The 22,260-nt window shown below is 40.2% G+C and overlaps 1 pseudogene across 1 annotated transcript; it reads right to left on the reverse strand.

Annotated features, from left to right (window-relative positions):
• Positions 1-273: 273 nt before the first annotated feature.
• LOC307066585 (ferritin heavy chain-like) lies at positions 274-20,867 on the reverse strand (annotated as a pseudogene). Its single transcript has 2 exons — positions 20,782-20,867; positions 274-1,017 (listed from the first exon to the last, which is right to left on the reverse strand). The product of its transcript is annotated as a ferritin heavy chain-like (transcript).
• Positions 20,868-22,260: the final 1,393 nt, after the last annotated feature.

A 22,260-nucleotide genomic window follows, 5' to 3' on the forward strand; every position in this document is an offset into this window, starting at 1 on the left:
TCTGCTTACTCTCACAGACAATTTCAGTTGTATGTATAGGTCACAATTTCCTGTTTTTTGCACACCACAAACTTTTTTGTTGAAAAATAGACATTTTTCATAATATATTGCAGCAACTTCAATACTGCAAGACTGGTCCTCCCAGCCCCTTTCCAGGGCTATTTTTGTTATTTGCTTTTTTTTTTTTCTTTTCTTTTTTTTTTAAGAGGGGGGTGGGTACCAAATTACTCTATTTGAAGGAATGGTACTAACGAAAAAACTTAGGTAGATGTTTTGGTACAACTTATAGTAAAGGTAAAGGAAACTCAAACATGCATGCACTGCCTTGGTGACCAGGGAAGTCACCCATGGCTTCAGGAAGCCAGCCTAAAGCTTAGCTCTCATTGTCACTGTTTCCCAGGGTGTGCTTGTCAAAGAGATAACTCTGCCATGCCAGAGTCGGGAGGGCCCCCATCTTTCGCAAGTTGGTCACATGGTTACTCAATTCTTTAATGGTTTTCACCTACTCACTCAGGTAATGGGTCTCAATAAAGTCACACAAATGGGGGTCATTTTTGTCAGTGGCCATTTTGTGCAGTTCCAGTAGTGACTGATTTACATTTTTCTTCCAAGTGTAGCGCACATTCCATTGCATTCAGCCCATTCTCCCAGTCTTCACAGTCTGGTTTCTTGATATCCTGAAGGAAGATTCCACCACCTCTCTGGTTCTGCAGCTTCATCAGTTTCTCAGCATGTTCCCTCTCCTCAGGAGACTCCTCAGGAGTATTTGGCAAAGTTCTTCAAAGCGACATCATCGCTGTCAAAGTAGTCTGACGTGGACAGGTGGCGTAGAGCTCCAGGTTGATCTGGCGGTTGATGGAGGCCTCCGAGTCCAAATGGCAGCTCTGGCGCACCTGCGAGGGGGCCGTGGTCCTCACTGCAGGCAGCTGAGGAGATGAGGCTCCGGTGCTGGAGCGGACGTGGAGCGGACGTGAAGGACCTTGAGGCAGTGAGAAGGCGAGCTCCCTCCAGGCACTGCTGAAGCAGGAAATCGAGGCGACTCTCCAGCGAAGACTGTGAATTGTGTTTTTGTTTGTTTGGTTGTTTGTTTGTTTTGCGGTACGCGGGCCTCTCACTCTTGCGGCCTCTCCCGTTGCGGAGCACAGGCTCCGGACGCGCAGGCTCAGCGGCCATGGCTCATGGGCCCAGCCGCTCCGCGGCATGTGGGATCTTCCCAGACAGGGGCACGAACCCATGTCCCCTGCATCGGCAGGCGGACTCTCAACCACTGCGCCACCAGGGAAGCCCTGTTTTTTGTTTATGTATATAAAAGTCTTCTTTACTCACTACTCACTGAATACTTGTGTACTTTCAGTACTATTTCACTTTTAGTCGCCGTATTTGGGAGTTTTCCCCACAGCAAGCAATTGTGCAACGCCAGCTGGTGCCCTACAATTTAATTCAGTTTTGTATCTACCCAGAGTGAACATCAGATCCCACAGGTTAAGGACACAGTCTCACAAGACTGCCCCCCTCCGTCCTCACCTCACTTTAGATACTACTTACCAAGTTCAGCGTATTACCTGTACTTCTGAAGGGCTGACTGGCTATAAATCAGAGGGTTCCACAACCTCCTCAGGTTTGATTAATTTGCTAGAGCACCTCACGAACTCAGGAAACCAGTTTACTTACTAGATTACCAATTTATTACAAAGGATATTAAAGGATACAAATGAACAGCCAGATGGAGAAACACGTAGGGCAAGGTCCCAAAGTGTTCCAAGTTCAGGAGCTGCTGTCCCCTTGGAGTTTGTGGTATGCCACCCTCCTAACACATGGATGTGTTCTTGTTCACCATCCTGCTTTTCAACCCTCTAATTACCCTAGTTGGTTCCCCTGGCAACCCGCCCCCATCCTTAGGTTATCTAGAGGCTTTCCAAAAATTTCCTCACTCACATAAACTCAGGTGTGTTTGAAAGGGTTTGTTATGAATAACAAAATGCACCCATTTTACCTTTATCACTCTAAAACCATTTCAGGAATCAAAGACAAAAACCAAATAAAACAAAAGATGCCCCTACTGTTCTAATCACTTTGGAAAATACAAGTTTTTAGAGCTGAGAGGCAGGAATCACAGACAAGCACCAAAATATATATTTCTTATTATATCTCAATATCACGGGCCACCCCCTAGTTTTTGAACACAGATCCCTTACAGCAAAATGATCATACCTATCAAAGCACTTACATTTGGTGTAACATTTATATTATAGAACAGTTCTAGCAATAGTACTTGCTGTTAAATAACAAAAATTCAAATGAGGAAATTTGAAAATCCAGTTGGCTTCATTAAATGACTCATGAAATTGGCACCATCCAACCTAGCAAACAGAAGGAGCTTCATCTAGCTGCAGAAAAGGAAAGGTTTTCAGTTTTTTTAAGGCAGAGAGGGAACAGGAAAAAGGAAATTATTAGCAAAGAACGCATTGTTTTAGGTAAGGCCACTCTCCTAATAGGAACGGAAGGGCCTGTTGGCCGAATACCTCAGCGCTAACCAGGTAATTCCAGGTTGACTCATTAAAGGTTACACTTCTGTGGGAGGTTGTAACTGCAATTAGGTTAGGTATTAAGTCTTGGTTTGCTGATGTGGGGCCTTAACACAAGTGACTCCATTTTAGACCTGTTGTTTATTTTTAACAGAACCAATACAAATATGCCTAACATTTGAAGAAGCCCAGTGTGGGGTAGGGACAGATTTAAGGAAACAACTAATTCAACTAATTCATCCTATAAATCCATTATAAACATCTTCATATTTCATATTCTTGCACTAGTTTGATTATTTTTTCCCCTTGATCTATTGCTATTTATACCTTATGATAAACTTGTGCAGAACTATTTAGCACAGAAATCAGCTTATGGTTAGCTAGATCTAGTTCCTCCTTAGGTAATTACATCCCGAGGAGGCTTTAACTTAATCTCGCAATACATTTGATCATGAATATCAGTATTATAGGACACATTTCATTGAGTATAAATATAGCAGAGCCCATCTTCCTCCAAAAGGGAGGATATGAGCAATATTTAGAATAGTTCCTATCCCTGCTAACTATACTGCAGGATATGTTTTATTTCAACTTATTCTGGGGGCAAGCACAGTCATTATACATGGGTGTAAGTTACAAGTGCCATGCCCACAGAGAAATTCCATGAGCTCGCAGGCCTTAAGATTCCCACAGGTGTACCCCCTTGAAGCCCAGGGACTAGGACAGAGGACCATTTTTTCCTGGCCACTTCAGCCTCTATCCATATTCAAATAGTCAAGAGGACCTGTCACGTCAGGATGCAGGCCCTTTCCCAACCCTGGGTTCTAGCATTACCAAGCATTACTTGTGGAGTCGGGCTGATGCAGTTTGCTGGTGCTTCTTTCTCTCTCCAAGCTGCCTCTTATCCTTTACCTTCTGCCTGGAAGAGAACTCCCTCTAATATGCGTATTCTAGTGAATAAATCTTCTTTCTCTGAATGCTGCTCCTCATTAAAAGCAAACTCTGCTTGTCCCAGAATACCTAGACTGGCATCTATCTCCCCTTTTCTGACTTGTGGACAATTGTTGTTTAATCCACCATGCACGTTGTTGCTATTGCCTATTAACAGCCTGGGTGCAGTTAGGATACATATTTTGTACCCAAAAATATTGGGCACCCCATAATAGGGTTGGTTGGTCAAAGCCAGCTGTAATTTAGTTTGAGTATGTCATAAGTCCTCCCACAGCCTTCCTGTCTGAGTGGGACTGTTCTCCAGGGGACCCAGATCCACCACATGATGCCCACTGCTTTAATCCCAGTAGGAACCCATTGTTTTTCCCCATTCTGCTTATAGCTTTCCATCCCAAAAACCAGGACGATTATGTTTGTGCATAGCACACCACACTGTGGCATGTTGGGCAGACTGCCATTGTATTCTGTCTATTATAACCAGGGAACTTTCTAAGCATTTGCTCATCAAGGTTTATAGCTACACGGTAATCAGTCTGCTGGGAGCCATCCACCACAGGGTCTGAAATTCCAGTAGGAAGCAGTTCTCAGAAATCCCTTCCCAAATGATACCTTTTATAGTATTGATAGATGGAGCATGAAAAACAGTCAAAGATACTGGAACATTATTAGGGCTTGATTTAGTCAGTAACATTGATCCTGCTCATCAAACATATCCTATGACCAGAACGTCATCCAGACTCAGGTTTGCAGGCTGCCATCTGACTTTGTCAGTATCAAAAGCAGGGGTGGTCTTGGCAAACATAGCTTTGCCCGTCTGGGCATCTGGTATAATTATACTAAGAAATAATATTATTCTCTTTCTCTGAGCCTCTCTTGAGGTTGGATTTCTCTCATTGCATAACCCACTTATACACTCCTTTACTCTCAGCTATGATTTCTCCTTCTCTCATTTGTCATTTATTTTCATCCAAACTTTTCCACATTTGGAAGGGACATTAAGTTCAGCCACTGTGCTGGCCCAGATTGCTAGCAGCAACATTAGTCTAGCAAGTGCCTCCCCACTCAATTTGTTTCGTGATTGGCTGGATTATTTTAGTGAAGTCTAGTCTCCCTGCCAACTCATGTGCATGCACACACACATAAACACACATATACACAGTGTTAAACTTCTCATATTGCTCCTTAAGGCGTGACAGTTTTGGATATGCCCACAGTCACTCTGGGATGAACTTGTTCTCTTCCTCTCTTTCCCTGACCACACCCAGATGTCCAATTCCACTAATTGCTCGTTAGTTGCTTTATTTATTTATTTGTTTGTTTGTTTTCATCCATGTCCTGGGGCATAAATTGCTCTATACACTAATCCCATCAAACTGTAACTCCTTTAAAGAAATAGTTTCTGAAGGTAGTGTTCTATATTTTTTTCTGACTCCAAAAGGAGTCCTCCCAGCTGTCCTGTTCCTCAGTCCTCTCTCCTAAACCAACCAACCTACAGTCTGGTCTGTATCCTTATTAAATGCACGGGTCTCTATCCAACTTCCTCTTATCACAGCCTCTACTGTTCAGGCCCGTAGACTTGAACTCTCCAAACTCTGCTACAAATGAAGTCATTTCCTTTGGGAAAAGATGAGGAGCTGTCTGTTTTATGGCCCACTTCTCTCCCCAGGAAAAATTTCTGAGCCCAAGCTCTGAAGCTGGGGTTGGGAACAATGGCAAGTTTCTCTCTGAGTGACACCCCTGCTGTAAAAACTGAGTGCTCAGTGAAGTTGCGGGGGAAGCAGCAGCCTGAGACCCTCTCAGCTTGCCTCTCTTGGCATGGAACAATTGCTCCTAAGCTGGGGCAAAGACAGTTGGGCCCCAGTCTTCTCAGCAAGCTGTGACAAAGGCCCTGGATTTCTCTTAACTCACACAATAGCCCCTACTTCCTAAGTAGGCAGTCCTTTAAGTCCTTAATACGTCATTGGCACAGCAGTACCATAGACACCTACACATTAATTAACCTACAAAGATTAATATCTTTGATATTAATAGAATGTCTCAGTTCACTCTCTTTCTGCCTACTGCCATCAGGATGTCCACATTTATAAATTATTCCCTCCTAACAACCAAAAATTCTCCAGTTAACTTAGTGTAAGTTGTGGGAAGTTGGCTTTCCTGCCTGTTTCCATTGGAAAGTATGAAGAAATCATGTCCTCACTGACATGCGAGGCTTTCTCTTACCAGAATGAGTGATCACTTTCTCCCCAGGCTCTATGATACTTATCCGTTCCTAAAAGATAGTGAAACCGAGCAGGCCCCTGTGGGACCCTCCTGGGTAAAAAAGCCTTTCCATGTCCCCTGTTTTCTTGCTTATAGGAAAAAGGCTTCAGCCTCCTAGAGCTTCCCTGAGTTCCAAAGGTCAGATTCAAACAATTATTAATTATGGAGGGAATGCAGAAACAAAAGAAAAGCAGTCAAGAAACAATAATGGAGAAATAAAGCAGAGTCCTGGTTCCTCCTCAAGGGATATACGTAACAATAGATCTTTGAGTTCCTCTATAGGAACTAAGCCCTCCACCCAGGTGAAGGTTGGTAACTGCAGGCTGAGCACAAGATTTCTGGAACACTACCCTGTTACCAGCCAATCAGAAGAAAGTCAGACATCCGGTAGCCCTCACCCCAAATTTTGCCTTTAAAAACTCTTCTCTGGGGATTTCCCTGGTGGTGTAGTGGTTAAGAATCCGCCTGCCAATGCAGGGGACATGAATTCTAGCCCTGGTCCGGGAAGATCCCACATGCCGTGGAGCAAATAAGCTTGTGAGCCACAGCTACTGAGCCCACATGCCACAACTACTGAAGCCCACGCACCTAGAGCCCATCCCCCACAACAAGAGAAGCCACTGCAATGAGAAGCCTGCGCACTGCAACGAAGAGTAGCCCCTGCTCGCCACAACTAGAGAAAGCCCGTGTGCAGCAATGAAGACCCAATGCAGCCAAAAATTTAAAAAGTGGAATAAAAAATAAAGAAATTTATAATTAAAAAAAACCTCTTCCCTGAGATCCATTGGGGAGTTCAAGTCTTTTGAGCATAAGCCACCTGCTCTCTTTGCTTGGCCTTTACAATAAACCATTCTCCGCTCCAAACTCTGACATTTGTTTGGCCTCACTGTGTGTTGGACTCTTGAACTTGTGTTCAACAACAATAGGACTTTCTGAGGTTTATTATAATAAAAACAAGGTAGCATTTTGAAGGGAAGCAGAATATGTCATCCCAAAATATGCCTCTTTGGCATAAGGATTAATGTGAACTGATTATTTTTAAGAAACTGTAGATATAGGAGAAGCTCTGAAAACAGAGTAGAAATACCCTTTTGTGAGAGAAATCTACATTTATAAAGGAAATCTATGTTAGAAATGGAGCCTACACCAGGAAGAGGGTTATTTCTAGAGATAATTTTTTCACTTGAGAGACTTATCTGCACAGCAGGGCAACCTTTATTTACCAAACACTTTCTCTTCTCAACTAACCAAGAATTGGCTTTTCCTCTTTGAAGCCCCATAAGTATATAATTAAAATCATTATTTTTCCTCCTGTTAATCTGTCTCCTTACTCCAGGCCCCTACACTTTGGCTCACCCTCAACCTAAGCCAGTATACATCCCCTCCTGAGAATAAACTGGCCTCAGGTAAAATAAAATATTCTCTGGTCTACTACCTGAATGTGACATGCATTCACACACATCCTGTTCCACACACCTAGTTCTTTCTAGCTTTGTTTACTCTTCTCTTTTTGCCTAACTCTGAAGTTGCTTACAGACCTTATGGTCAAAGCATTCTCCCTGTGGCAATAACCTCCCTCCTCAATTTGCAATAGTTCATTTCCCTCTCTTGCAATAATCCTTTCGAATACACTCTCAACTTCACTAAATACAGATTTGATTTTTATTCCAGTCTCATCAATGATTTCTCTTGGTATTGCCTACTCTGTGACATCCCAAACATAGGGTTTTATGTTTTATGGTTAACCTTGAGTTAATACTCAGGATAAAATAATGAGACACCACATAGAGTAGAGAAGATTGCTGCTGTTCCAGCTGAGGTCATCATATACCATGTAGCCTCCAGCCAATCCTGCCGACACAGGAGAGAGTCCAAGTGAGACCTGAAGAACTTCCCAGTGGAGCTCAGTAGAAATTGTCAGCTTGCAAAATCATGGACTCAAGTGACTGTTAGTGGTATTGTTTTAAGCCTCTAAGTTTGTGGGTATTTGTTATGCAGCAGTAGATTGATAATACATTGACTGAACACGTGAATGAAAGAATGAACAAATGAATAATATCAGTCTGGAGACTGTATTCCTTCCCAAGTAGGAGGAAGGCAAACAAGGACTTCCAAAACAGATCGCAACTGGGGCTTCTGATCTGAGATGATATATAGTATATAAACTGACAAGGATGAAAATATGACTTTTGAGTGTATTTTTGAAACTTCAGTTGCTATGGAGGTGTTTGGAAGTGTATCAAATATATAACCCACCAAAAATATGGAGTCACGATACTAAGAGGATATTAGTGTGTTCTCTGAGTCATGCATTCACGCTAGACTAGAAAATATCTTCATGATGTTGTAAAAACTCAAAATCACAAAGGACGTTGGATAAGTCTTTAAGGTATCTTTAAAATATGGGAGCATCTTAATTCAATATCTATTTAGTAAAAAATATATGAACCTTGTCCTCTATATACCACACTTTGCCAGATGCTGGGAATAGACCAGAGAAGACATAGTCATTGCAATCAAGAACCTGACAGTCTAAATTTTAAATACATAATGTATACAAAATTTTATCCTATGTCCAAGAGATCCAAGTTTTAAATTACCATTTATTTTGTGTAGGAAAGTTTATAAATTCTGATCTCTATCATAAACATCTGAGTCAGAGTAATTCAAACTTTTCATGGATCTGGAGAGAGATAGAAACGGGGAATATCAATGGGCTTTTGTCTCATTAAAGCCAATGCTGTCCCAAGCATTATTTTTTAATTAATTAATTAATTATTTTTTTTGGCTGCATTGGGTCTTCATTGCTGTGTGCTGGCTTTCTCTAGCTGCGGCAATCAGGGGCTACTCTTCATTGTGGTGGGCAGGCTTCTCATTGTGGCGGCTTCTCTTGTCGCGGAGCACAGGCTCTAGGCACGTGGGCTTCAGTAGGTGTGGCACACGAGCTTCATTAGTTGTGGCACACGAGCTTAGCTGCTCCACAGCATGTGGGATCTTCCTGGATGAGGGATCGAACCGGTGTCCCCTACACTGGCAGGCGGATTCTTAACCACTGCACAATCAGGGAAGTCCCAAGCATTATTTATTTCACTCAGTGTTTTATTTCAAATTTACTCTCTGAGTTGTAATATGCTATGACCGTTGTTAGTATACTTAATTTACCGAAGTCACTAATTATGATACCACATTGCCAAAACCATTGATGAGAAATTGATTTTAAAAAATTTTTGTTTCTTCATCACTCTAAGCAATCAGAATGGATGACTGGTCAAACTAAAATTGTTATTTTTATGCCATAAATTATAAATATTTTTCTGGAGTTTTGTAGACAGAGAGTTCCTATAATTTTACATATGAATCAATAGAGAACCAGAAAATTTAAATGGCCTTCCCATGTTCAAACAGCTAGCGGGTAGTAGAACTGAGGAGGGGATCCAGTTATTCTCTCTTGTCATGAGAAGTGTTCTCTCTTTTATATCATGTTTTCTCTGATTGTCTAAGGTTGCCTACTTTATGGTGACTTCTCCCCTTCAGAATACAGTATTAATACAGTATTAAAAAGTGGTAACTTGGCAAAATATAATAAAGATGTAAATACATTTATATTCATTTATACTTTCTGGGAATGTGCTTTCAGGAAACAAAAGAGATGCAGAAATTAAAAAAAAAGAATCTGACAGTTTAGTTGAAAGATACTGACGATTACAATGTTAAGTGCAATGAGAGCAGTAAGAAATTTATTGCCTGTGTAACTAAATACTTCGGGTTAGTGCTGATATCAGGTATGGCATGATTCAGGGCTGAAACGATTGGTTAGAATTTCATTTCTCTCCATTTATTAATTTTGCTTTCATCTATGTTGATCTCATTCTTGGGTTCCACATGGTAGCAAGATGGTACCAACATGGTGGCAACAGCTATGACTTCTTTGGCTTCAGATCTAAAGAGAAAGGAACAAGCTCTTCTTCCTAGATGTCCCAGGAAAAGCTCCTCTTTCTTGAGTAATTTGTCCATTGCTGAACCAATAACTCTGCTGGGAAGGGTGGGGGAGGCACTAAGAATGTGATTCACTGATTTAAGTCTGGATTATATGTTAAATTTGATGGAATTTTGAGTTTTGGCTCCCTCTCCCATGGACTCAGTCTCATGGACCAAAAAGGAGAAAGGGCACAGATCCCCACATGTCACCAGCTTGCGGGATCTTAGTTCCCTGACCAGGGACTGAACCCATGCCCTCAGCAGTGAAAACGTGGAGTCCTAAGCACTGGACCATCAGGGAATTCCCACCACATCATTGATTATGCATTCTTTTCTCATGGGAAAAAAGTGGAAATAAACTGTGAGTCTTAATACAATATCATTCTCTGGAAAGTCCCACCAAGTACACCATTAAAACAAATGGAACATATAATTTTGCACAGTTTCTATGAATAAAATCTCTATTCAAATTTTAACAGTTTACTATTAAAAATGGCTCCTGGCCACCTATTATTTCACTAGGGCTGCTATAACAAAATACCACAGACTGGGTGGCTGAAAAGACAGACATTTATTGTCTCACAGTTCTGGAGGCTAGAAGCCTGTGATTAAGGCATCAGCAGGGTTGGTTTCTCTTGAGGCTGCCCTCTTTGGCTTGTAGATGGCTGCCTTCTTGTTCTGTCCTCATGTGGTCTTTCCAATGTACATGCCCCTGGTATCTCTGTGTGTCCGCATTTTCTCTTCTTATAAGGACACCAGTCATATTGGATTAGGGCCCACCCTAATGGCCTCATTTTAACTTAATCACCTCTTTAGAGACCCGATCTCCAAATGTCATATTTTGAGGGATGAGGGATTAGGGCTTCAACATACAAATTGGAGCAGGAAGGAATATAATTTAGCCTCTAATATTACCTTTCTGACCTCATTTCTTCTCTCTCTTTCTCTCACTTTCTCTCTCCCCCTAACATGCTGCTCCAGAATACTGACTTTTGAGATTCAAATACTAAGCATTTCCCCTGCTCAGGGCCTTTACACATGCTCTGATAATCCCTGCCTAGAATGATCATCCACTGCTGTTCCCTTGGCCCACTTCCTCTTTTATTTCAGATCTCTGCTCAAACACTAGTCTCAGAGATGGTTTTGACCAACTTAAGCAAAATAGCATTTCCATCAGTCAACTTTGTTTCACAGAACTTACCTACTGACTTAAATGTTAACTTATTTTTTTACTAACACATAAAACACATGAGGAAGGAACCTTGTGTAAGTACTCTATCTCCAGAACTCAGTACACTGGTTGATACATGTTAAGTGTCTGATAAATGCTTGCTGAATGAATGTATATAATTACTGAAGAATAGAGAAAGACTAATCCACTGAACCTCCTACAAATGAGTAATTAATTTATGATTGGATGTTATTTACTAATCATATCTGTCTCAGGAACCAAAAGTTATAAAAAAAGAACCAAGTGAAAATATTTGGTAGGAAAAGTATAATAATTGATAGGATAATAGCAGATGGATGCAGCCATAAAACACATTAGTGAGATAAGATAGAGAGGCTCTACTAGAAGGTAAAAAATAAACAGAGAATATAAGTATAAAATTATATACATATATATATGTAAGAGGTAGAGAGGATAGAAATAAAAGTACTTAACTGAAATTTCAATTAATCGAAATCTTAGAAGAAAAAGGAGGAAGTATGTGATGAAATATGCAATGATCAATTTTCCAGAATTAAGGAAAAATAAAATAACTCAGATTGAAAAGGTACATAGATTGGTAAATGAAAGAGATAAGAAAAAAGGATGTATATTAACAAATTGAAGGATAAAAAGCATATGATCATCTCAATAGATGCAGGAAAACTTTTGACAAAATTCAACACCCCTTTATGATAAAAACCCTCCAGAAAGTAGGCATAGAGGGAACTTAGCCCAACATAATAAAGGCCATATATAACAAACCCACAGCCAACATTGTTCTCAGTGGTGAAAAACTGAAACCATTTCCACTAAGATCAGGAAAAAGACAAGGTTGCCCACTCTCACCACTATTATTCAACATAGTTTTGGAAGTTTTAGCCACAGCAATCACAGAAGAAAAAGAAATAAAAGGAATCCAAATCAGAAAAGAAGAAGTAAAACTGTCACTGTTTTGCACATGACATGATACTATACATAGAGAATCCTAAACACACTACCAGAAAACTACTTAAGCTAATCAATGAATATGGTAAAGTAGCAGGATACAAAGTTAATGCACAGAAATCTCTGGCATTCCTATACACCAACAATGAAAGATCAGAGAGAGAAATTAACAATACCATTCACCATTACAAGAAAAAGAATAAAATACCTAGGAATAAACCTACCTAAGGAGTGAAAAGACTTGTACTCAGAAAACTATAAAACACTCATGAAAGAAATCAAAGATGACATAAACAGATGGAGAAATATACCATGTCCTTGGATTGGAAGAATCAACATTGTGAAAATGACTATACTACCCAACACAATCTACAGATTCAATGCAATCCCTATCAAACTTCCAATGGCATTCTTCACAGAATTAGAACAAAAATTTTTACAATTCGTATGGAAAGACAAAAGACCCCGAAGAGCCAAAACAATCTTGAGAAAGAAAAATGGAATTGGAGGAATCAGGCTCCCCAACTTCAAACTAGACCACAAAGCTACAGTAATCAAGACAGTATGGTACTGGCACAAAAACAGAAATATAGATCAATGGAACAGGATAGAAAGCCCAGAGATAAACCCACACACATATGGTCACCTAATTTACGACAAAGGAGGCAAGAATATACAATGGAGAAAAGACAGCCTCTTCAATAAGTGGTGCTGGGAAAACTGGACAGCTACATGTAAAAGAATGAAATTAGAACACTCCCTAACACCATATACAAAAATAAACTCAAAATGGATTAAAGACTTAAATGTAAGGCCAGACACCATAAAACTCTCAGAGGAAAATGTAGGCAGAACACTCTGTGATAAACATTACATCAAGATCCTTTTAGACCCACCTCCTAGACAAGTGGAAATAAAAATAAAAATAAACAAATGGGACCTAATGAAACTTAAAAGCTTTTGCACAGCAAAGGAAACCATAAACAAGACCAAAAGACAACCCTCAGAATGGGAGAAAATATTTGCAAATGAAGCAACTGACAAAGGATTAATTTCCAAAATTTACAAGCAGCTCATGCAGCTCAATAGCAAAAAAACAAACAACCCAATCCAAAAATGGGCAGAAGACCTAAATCGACGTTTCTCCAAAGAAGATATACAGATTGCCAACAAACAAATGAAAGAATGCTAAACGTCATTAATCATTAGAGAAATGCAAATCAAAACTACAATGAGATATCATCTCACACTGGTCAGAATGGCCATCATCAAAAACTCTACAAACAGTAAATGCTGGAGAGGGTGTGGAGAAAGGGGAACCCTCCTGAACTGTTGGTGGGAATGTAAATTGATACAGCCACTATAGAGAACAGTATGGAGGTTCCTTAAAAAACTAAAAGTAGAACTACCATATGACCCAGCAATCCCACTACTGGGCATATACCCTGAGCAAACCATAATTCCAAAAGAGTCATGTACCACAATGTTCATTACAGCTCTATTTACAATAGCCAGGACATGGAAGCAACCTAAGTGTTCATCGACAGATGAATGGATAAAGAAGATGTGGCAAATAGATACAATGGAATATTACTCAGCCATAAAAATAAACGAAATTGAGTTACTTGTAGTGAGGTGGGTGGACCTACAGTCTGTCAAACAGAGTGAAGTAAGTCAGAAAGAGAGAAACAAATACGGTATGCTAACATATATATATGGAATCTAAAGAAAAAAAATGGTTATGAAGAACCTAGGGGCAGGACAGGAATAAATATGCAGACATAGAGAATGGACTTGAGGACACAGGGAGGGGGAAGGGTAGGCTGAGACAAAGTGAGAGAGTTGCATGGACTTATATATACTACCAAATGTAAGATAGATACCTAGAGGGAAGCAGTCACATAGCACAGGGAGATCAGCTTGGTGCTCTGTGACCACCTAGAGGGGTGGGATAGGGAGGGTGGGAAGGAGATGCAAGAGGGAGGAGATATGGGGATATATGTATATGTATAGCTGATTCACTTTGTTATAAAACAGAAACTAACATACCATTGTAAAGCAATTATACTCCAATAAAGATGTTAAAAAGAAATTACACAGTAAAAAAAAGAAAAAGGAAAAAGGATGTGATCTCAGGTTTAAATACTAAAAAAGGGTGAGAGATGAAGGTGGGGAATGATGCAAATACAGGCAGTCTTACTCTAAAGCCTGAACCCCATTCACCATGACCTAAATGTCACAGTACACTGATATCACAAGGTTATGAAAAAGGTTATATTAGGCTCAGTAATGATATATCAAAATATTAGCTATTATTTGATAATTATTTTATATTTAAACTTCAATTTATGTTGATGATATATATATACATATATATATATATAATTTTTTTTTTGCATGGTGTGAAGTAAGGACTTCATTTATAATCCTTCTAAACAGACAATTTCCCCAGCATGATTTATTGAATAATATTAGCACTGTGTCTGTCTAACATTTATATATCTTACTTGTTTTTTCAGTGCTTGCTAAGAATTTGAAAAGCATATTGAAATTTTTGTGAATTATTAGCTAGGGTAATTTGCACTAGTTGCTGCAATAAACTTTCACATTTCAATGACTCTTCCTCGTTCTGTGTGAGCTTTGGGAGTGGTCCCCCTGCTTCTTTGGGTGGTTCTTTCCCTAACTATCCTCAGGCAGTTTCCTCACGTGCTTGCCCTAATCAGTATTGAGCTGAAGACTTGAGGAAGAAACTCTTCAGGTTGTTGGAGCTCTCTTTGTATAGCCCTTTCCTTTCTGCAACTCTGCCCTGAAAACGCTGGCCAGTGGATTCTCAGCCACTTCTCAGACTCCCACTTCTCTTTCCTTATCTGAGACCTGGGTCCCCCTCCCTGTAGTGTGGCCTGGAGCTATTCTTCAGGCAGTAAGCTGGGGCAGTTGTAGGGCTCACCTCACTTTTTTCCCCTTTCTCAGGGACCACTGTTCTGTACTACCTGATATCTAATATCTAAAAGCATTGTTTCATTTAGTGTCACCTTTTTAGTTGTTTCATGTGGGAGGACAAATTTGGTTCACATTACTCCATACTGCTCAGAAGAAGAAGTTCCTTGGGTGTGTAAATTGGAGTTCATTCTTAAGCAATCTTTTTTTTTTCAGAATGTGTAGAGCATGAGATTGTGTTCCCTAGAAGCAGAGTCTGAGATGGGAATTCTTATGAAAGTGATTTAATGAGGGTTTGCTCTCAGAAGAACAGAAGTGAAGGAAGCAGGATAGGGTAGGGGAAGAAAACTAGGCAAGATTGAGGTCTCAACTGGAGACTACTTTCAGTCTAGTCCTCCAGGGAGCCTGGGAGCACCAACTACACTGCATAGTTGGTCCCAAGGAGGATGGATTTTCATTTACCCTCGTGTCAATCATTGGCCATTGGCTGCCAGGGTGGGAGGGGTGGTAGAGGGATAGGAGCAGGTTAGTAAGGTTAACATTCCAATACATAGAAGAACAATTTTCCAGAGCCCTTGCTCCCAGTTCCAGTATCCTCAATGGCAATCCTCCAGAGAAGAAGGCAGCTGTCAGCCATTAGCAGCCAACACTCAGCAGCTGGGTGCCAGATAAACAGAATCTGGGTTGGGCACCATCAGTATCTACAATACATGGTAAGCATTTCATGTACTTTGATGTATGAAAATATTTTTATTTTGCCCTCACACTTGACTGATAATTTAACTGGTTTAAAAACTTTAGGCTCAACATAGATTTCTTTCAGAACTTTGAAGGCATCGTTTTCTATTAGCGTGTAGCTTATAAGACATCTGTCTTAGCTTGGGCTGCCATAACAAATTTCCATGCAGTGGATGGTTTAAACAACAAACATTTATTTTTCACATTTCTGCAGACTGGGAATCGAAGATCAAGGAGCTGGCAGATTTGGTGTCTGATAAGAGCCCAGTTCCTGGTTTGTAGATGGTTGTCTTCTCCTTGTATTTTCACATGGCAGAGAGCAGGGAGAGAGAGAGGCAGCAAGCTCCTCTATCTCTTCTCCTTTTTTTTTTTTTGGTTTTAATTTATTTATTTGTTTTTATTTTTGGCTGTGTTGGGTCTTTGTTGCTGCGTGCGGGCTTTCTCTAGCTGCAGCGAGCGGGGGCTACTCTTCGTTGCTGTGTGCGGGTTTCTCATTGTGGTGGCTTCTTCTTGTTGTGGAGCACGGGCTCTAGGCGTGCGGGCTTCAGTAGTTGTGGCACGTTGGCTCAGTAGTTGTGGCTCGCGGGCTCTAGAGTGCAGGCTCAGTAGTTGTGGTGCCCAGGCTTAGTTGCTCTGCGTCATGTGGGATCTTGCCGGACCAGGGCTCAAACCCATGTCCCCTGCATTGGCAGGTGGGTTCTTAACCACTGAGCCACCAGGGAAGCCCCTATCTCTACTCTAATTAGCCCCTAGCACTAATCCCATTCATGCGGGCTCCACCCTCATGATCTCATGATCATTTCCCAAAGGCCCCACCTTTTAATACCGTCACACTGGAGGTTAGGATTTCAACATATGAATTTGTGGGTGGGGACACAGGCATTCAGACCGTAACATGCAGTGTCAATCTGATTCTCATTATTCTTTTTTTTTATTCTGTATTTTTAAATTTTTGGCCACATCGTGCGGCATGTGGGATCTTGCCTGGGAGTGAACCTGTTGGAAGTGCAGAGTCTTAACTACTGGACCTCCAGGGAAGTCCCTGATTCTCATTACTCTTAAGTAATAGTTATCTTCCTCTATATTGAAAATAATTTAGTATTTCCTTTTTATCTCTGATGATCTGAAATCTCATTGGCAAAAACATTTTTTTCATATTTTTGCTTGGCACTTGTTGGGTCATTTGATCTTACTGTAAAGTTTTTATTCTGGTCTGGGAAGTTTTCTTCTAACATTTCTTTGTCTATTTTTGCCCTTCAATTATCCCCTATCTAATACTCAAACCTCTGGAAATTTATTTATTTATTTTTATTTCCATGTGTTTTAAAAAATTATTAGACTTTATTATTTAGAGCAGTTTTAGGTTTACAGACATATTCAGCAGAGAGTACATACAGCTTCCATATCTCTCCTCCCTGCCAACAGTTTCCCCTACTATTAACGTACTACATTAATGTGCACTTTTAATTTTATCAGTAGATTATGGATTATGTGGTAGACAGATTAAAGCCCCAGGAAAGATGTCCACGTCCTAATCCCTGGAACCTGTCAATTGTTAATGGTACAAGGTAAAAGAGATTTTGCAACTGGAATTTGTTGACTTTAAGATAGGGAGGTTGGGAATTCCCTGGCGGTCCAGTGGTTAGGACTCCATGCTTTCACTGCCAAGGGCCCCAGTTTGATATCTGGTTGGGGAGCTGAGATCCCACAAGCCTCCCAGCATGCCCCCCTATCCCCCCCAAAAAGATAGGGAGGTTAATTTAGGTTGGTTCAATGTGATCACACAGTCCCTTAAAAAGTAGAGGAGGAAGGCAGAAGATTCAGTCAGAGAGATACGGTGTAAGAAGGTCTTGACCCACCTACTGGGGCTGGTGATGGAGGAAGGGGGCTGTGAGCAAAGGAATGCAGGTGACCTCTAGAAGCTGAGACTTTTCTTAGTAAAGAAAAACCAACATCAGTCCTATGACCACACAGAATTCAATTCTGCCAACAACCTGAATGAGCCTGGAGGCAGAATATTCCCTAGAGTCTCCAGGAAGTAAAGTAGGCCTGCTGACACCTTGATTTCAGTCTTCTGAGATGCAGGCAGGGAAACCAGTGAGCCTAAATTCTGTTACTATAAACTCCTAAATTTGTGGTAATCTGTTTTGGCAGCAATAGAAAAATCATACACTGCTATTGGTCCCGCAGTGGATACCAGTACTCAGTTAGATTTTCAGCATGGAATTCAGCTTGTAATTTCTTCAGAGGTATTATCAACATTGGTTACATCTTGGTACCAACCAAACATTTGAGAGTTATGTAGTATTACACAGCAAAGGAAGAATGAAGAATGGTATATGATACTCAATTTTAATTTATGAATTGGGTTTAACTGACTCAAAACCATTACATGCTCTTGCATCAGTTCAACTGTCATCAGAGATCACCCAGATTTAGCAAGCCTCAGCTGTGGAACATAGGGTGGAGTGCTGCGATTTTGGCCAGCAGCTTTACTGCTTTGACCTAATTTTTCTAAACCGAAGATGAGATAATACCAGTTTCTACTATTTCACAATAAATTGGTAAGTGCAAATGCAGTTGATGAACTGGTTTAATGGAAGATGCCCAGGGCTCTGTGTGGGAGGACTCAATGAGTGTCAATGAGTCAGATATACCTGCTATATCTGAGTATTCATATTTAGAATATAAGAATTACCATAGGAACTCAGGAAAAAGAGGAAACATATTGGCAGATGGAATATTTTGTTTTACTTGACATCACCTTCAAAGGTTAAGAATAGACTCCCAAACTAACTTCTCTTCCAACCTGATATAAATCTAATTATAATCATTATATCCAAATACTCTTCATCCTTCATTCTAGGCTGTTTACACAAATACATAATTCAGTGCTACTTTAGCATTCCGTTTCTTACAGAATTCAATGAGTGATAGGAGTGGGTATTGGAGGAGATATCATAGTATGATTTGCCAGCAAATACATCCTAGTATACTCAGGGTACTAGGCAGAAAGAAATATCACTCATGATCTAGGAAGAGACTTGACGCAAATTACAGTGGATAAGGTACTGTTTGTTTGTTTGTTTGTTTTTGCGGTACGCGGGCCTCTCACTGTTGTGGCCTCTCCCGTTGCAGAGCACAGGCTCCAGACGTGCAGGCTCAGCAGCCATGGCTCACGGGCCCAGCCGCTCCACGGCATGCGGGATCCTCCCAGACCGGGGCACGAACCCGTGTCCCCTGCATCGGCAGGCGGACTCCCAACAACTGCGCCACCAGGAAAGCCCGATAAGGTACTGTTTTAAACCTTTCTTGATTCTAGCTATACATACGTTCTCAGATCTCTTAGGTATGTGACACTACATGCATGGATGGTCAAATCCCAGGGGCAAATGACTTGCAATGTTATATGCTTCAGTTTCAGTGTGAGGTGTTTTTTCTTTGGCTCTTTAATATTACCTGGTCTCCACCTCATGATGACATCAATTGTTCTGTTTTTGCAGAATGCATTAGACCTCAATTTGGTTTATGATCTTTAAGTGGATCTAAACTTACCCATATATTCATAAAATCTGTACACATTCACCACACATAAAACAAGTTTATGTTTTTCTAGTCAATGTTGGCTTTTCCCAATCTTGCTTTTTGCTTTTTTTTTTCAGCTGACTAATCCTATTCAGTAATTTGCATTCACATTCATACAGCTCTACCTATAATTCTTCATTGTTACAATACTTCTGATTGGCTTAGGCCGTATTTTATAAGTACTTTGACTAAAATTGCTAGCAGTGGGTTGCAAAAGGAAATTAACTTCTTTTAATAGGATGAATGACTTACTAAGGTATTAATGCTGTTAGTTTACCTTCTCTAAAGAGTGCTTGTAATTTTATACAGAAAGACTAGAAGGGCATAAAAGCTAACGATGCAATTCCAGCATTGAAAACAGCGTGGTAGACATTTTCAGCAAAGAGTTATCCTCAAATTATAAGAAATTAGTTCTCCACAGGTAACTATCTACCTCTGGTTTTAATGTATAAATTGGAGCTTTTAATTTTACCAGTGGATTATAGATTATTTTCTGCTAGATGCATTACTGTTATTGCGTTTCATAAACTTTTCTATTTCTTTCCTTCCATTCACATGGACAGAAAATATTTTTTTTCTTCTTAATTTAGCTGTTCAATAACATGTTTATTTCACATCCCTTATGTTCTTGTAACAGGACAACCACATTAAATTAAAAAAAAACTTAATAGAAAGCTGTCATTCATTCACAGATTTGGTTAGACAGCATATAGGGCTAACAGGAAGCAAACCCTTCAGGTGAGTCAGGCAGATAAAGCTTTTTAGGGAGGATCTTTTTGGGAGATTGGTTACCAAAGGGCAGGGTTAGTTAAAGATGGAAACCATTGGCTGTATTTCCCTATTGTATTTAGATAAGACACCTTAGAAATAGGTCTGGGAAGTTCAATCCTCTTGGTAATTCCATTCCATCCTTAACTACATGAGACTTTACTTCAGAAGTGTTTTTGTAGAAGACTTTGGAATTATTAGGGCTTAGTTTTTATTTCACTTTTACTTTTATTTTTCATTAATGTTCTCTTCTCTTCTCCTGTTAGCTACTTCTCCTGAATTGGCTGATTTCCTGTGTGTGTGTATGTGGGTGTGTGTGTGGGTGTGTGTATGTTTTGCCAGTCTTCCTCTTTTCTCTTCTGCTTTCCCAGAAGATCTTGCCATTAGAAACTAGAAAGGACTGTGTACTTTCAGAATAGTCTTTATACATTTATCTGGTATAAAAGGGAAATTCTATTGCATCACATTCCCTCAGCTTCCTTTTGTGAATTCAGATTTTACTGAAGATAGGTTCCAAAGAGACACAAATAAGCATTGATAATTTTTTCCTAGGAGACTTCTCAGCTGGGGCCATATCACTTTCTGTCCCCTGAATAAGATAACTGGAAGGAAGAGGCTATTTTACCTATTTCTCCTATACTCCCTACAATACTAATCACAGTATTTCTCAAAAGGTTACCTGCATCAGGTTCACCTGGGTGATGACAAGAGTGCATATCCATAGGTCCTAGCCCAGAACCACAGATTCAATATCTCTGGAGACAGAGCTCAGGAACCTGAAGTTTTATTTGTTATGTGATGAATTTTCTCCTGTGCCTTAGCCTGAATTTTCAGTCACTGGCTAGATATGCTTACTTGAATGTATTTTCATCCCACGCTCACTTAACACATCCAAAATTAAACCATCCACTGTCCATCTCTAATTCTGTCATGCTGGTATATGAGAAGCCATCATTGGAGTCATTCATCCTCGTGTTCCCTCATTTTTTTTTTTTTTTTTATTTTGTGGTACGTGGGCCTCTCACTGTTGTGGCCTCTCCCGTTGCGGAGCACAGGCTCCGGACGCGCAGGCTCAGCGGCCATGGCTCACGGGCCCAGCTGCTCCGTGGCATGTGGGATCTTCCCGGACCGGGGCACAAACCCGTGTCCCCTGCATCGGCAGGCGGACTCTCAACCACTGCGCCACCAGGGAAGCCCTGTTCCCTCATTTTTACTTAATCAACTTATTGGCCTTTGTGCCAAGCACTGGGAAAGACAGTGATGAACAAGACAGACATGGGTCATGCCCTCAAGGATCATGAATATTCTTTGACAGAGAGCAACTTAATCCTGTAGATTCTTTTGTGTTTTTGTTTGTTTTGTTTTTCAGAATACTCCTTTACTTTCCTTGTCTGCACCCTAATCTAGAATCTCATCACTTATGCTTGGACTGCTATAATCTTTTCCTAATTAGTCTTTTTGCTCCTAATCTCCCAGCTATTCTCAAAGATTAATCTGCTGAAAACGTCATCTTCAAAACACCACTTTCAATATATTTATCCCCACTTAATGGCTTCATTCTTTCCAATTGCTTGTAGGCTATTGTTCAAAGTAGAGTCAAGGCTCTTTACAATATGGCCCCCAAATGAATTTTTACTGAATGAACTCTTTTACCCCTATCAAATAGACATCTGAACTTGATGTAAGCATTTTTTACTTATTTTCTGGGCTCATGACTTTAATTACACTTTGACTGACCAAGCCATACTTTTCTCTTCAGGCCTAACTTTCCCTCCCTCAGCATGGCTGGCCCTAAGCACTTGCTCTTGCTTCAGTTCCTATGCTGATTATCTGCTTTACTCATTAAGCATGTGCACCTTGGTAATATTACTTATCTTTCTATGTATTTTTCTAATTCTTCAATTATTCCATAAACTTTCTGAATAGAGGCAGTGTTTTATATACTTCTTTATCTCTTCCTTGCCTAGTCCAGGCCTATATGTAATAAATGTTCAATAAATATTCATCAAATTCTTTACATTTATTCATCCATTCTTTCATAAAAAAATTATGGAATGCCCACTGAGAATATAGTTCTCTTTTGCATAGAGCTTAAATTTTAGTTGGAAAGACAGAGTTTAAGCAAATAATTAAGATAAAAATGAAATCAATTGCTTTGTTTGCCAAGAAAAGTTTAACAAGCACTTACCATAGGCCAGGAATTGTGTTATGTGGTGAATTCGCTGGGAATACAAAGCTGAAGTTGATAGGCTAGTAGAGGAGAATTATACGTATAAGCTACTAAAATACAATGTTATAAGTGCAAACAAAATATCCTAGAGGCACAAATGGGGGCAACTCTTTCTGCCGAGGAGTCAGTAA

Source organism: Hyperoodon ampullatus (assembly GCF_949752795.1).
Source record: "Hyperoodon ampullatus genome assembly, chromosome: 2".
In the NCBI taxonomy this organism is placed as follows: domain Eukaryota; kingdom Metazoa; phylum Chordata; class Mammalia; order Artiodactyla; family Ziphiidae; genus Hyperoodon; species Hyperoodon ampullatus.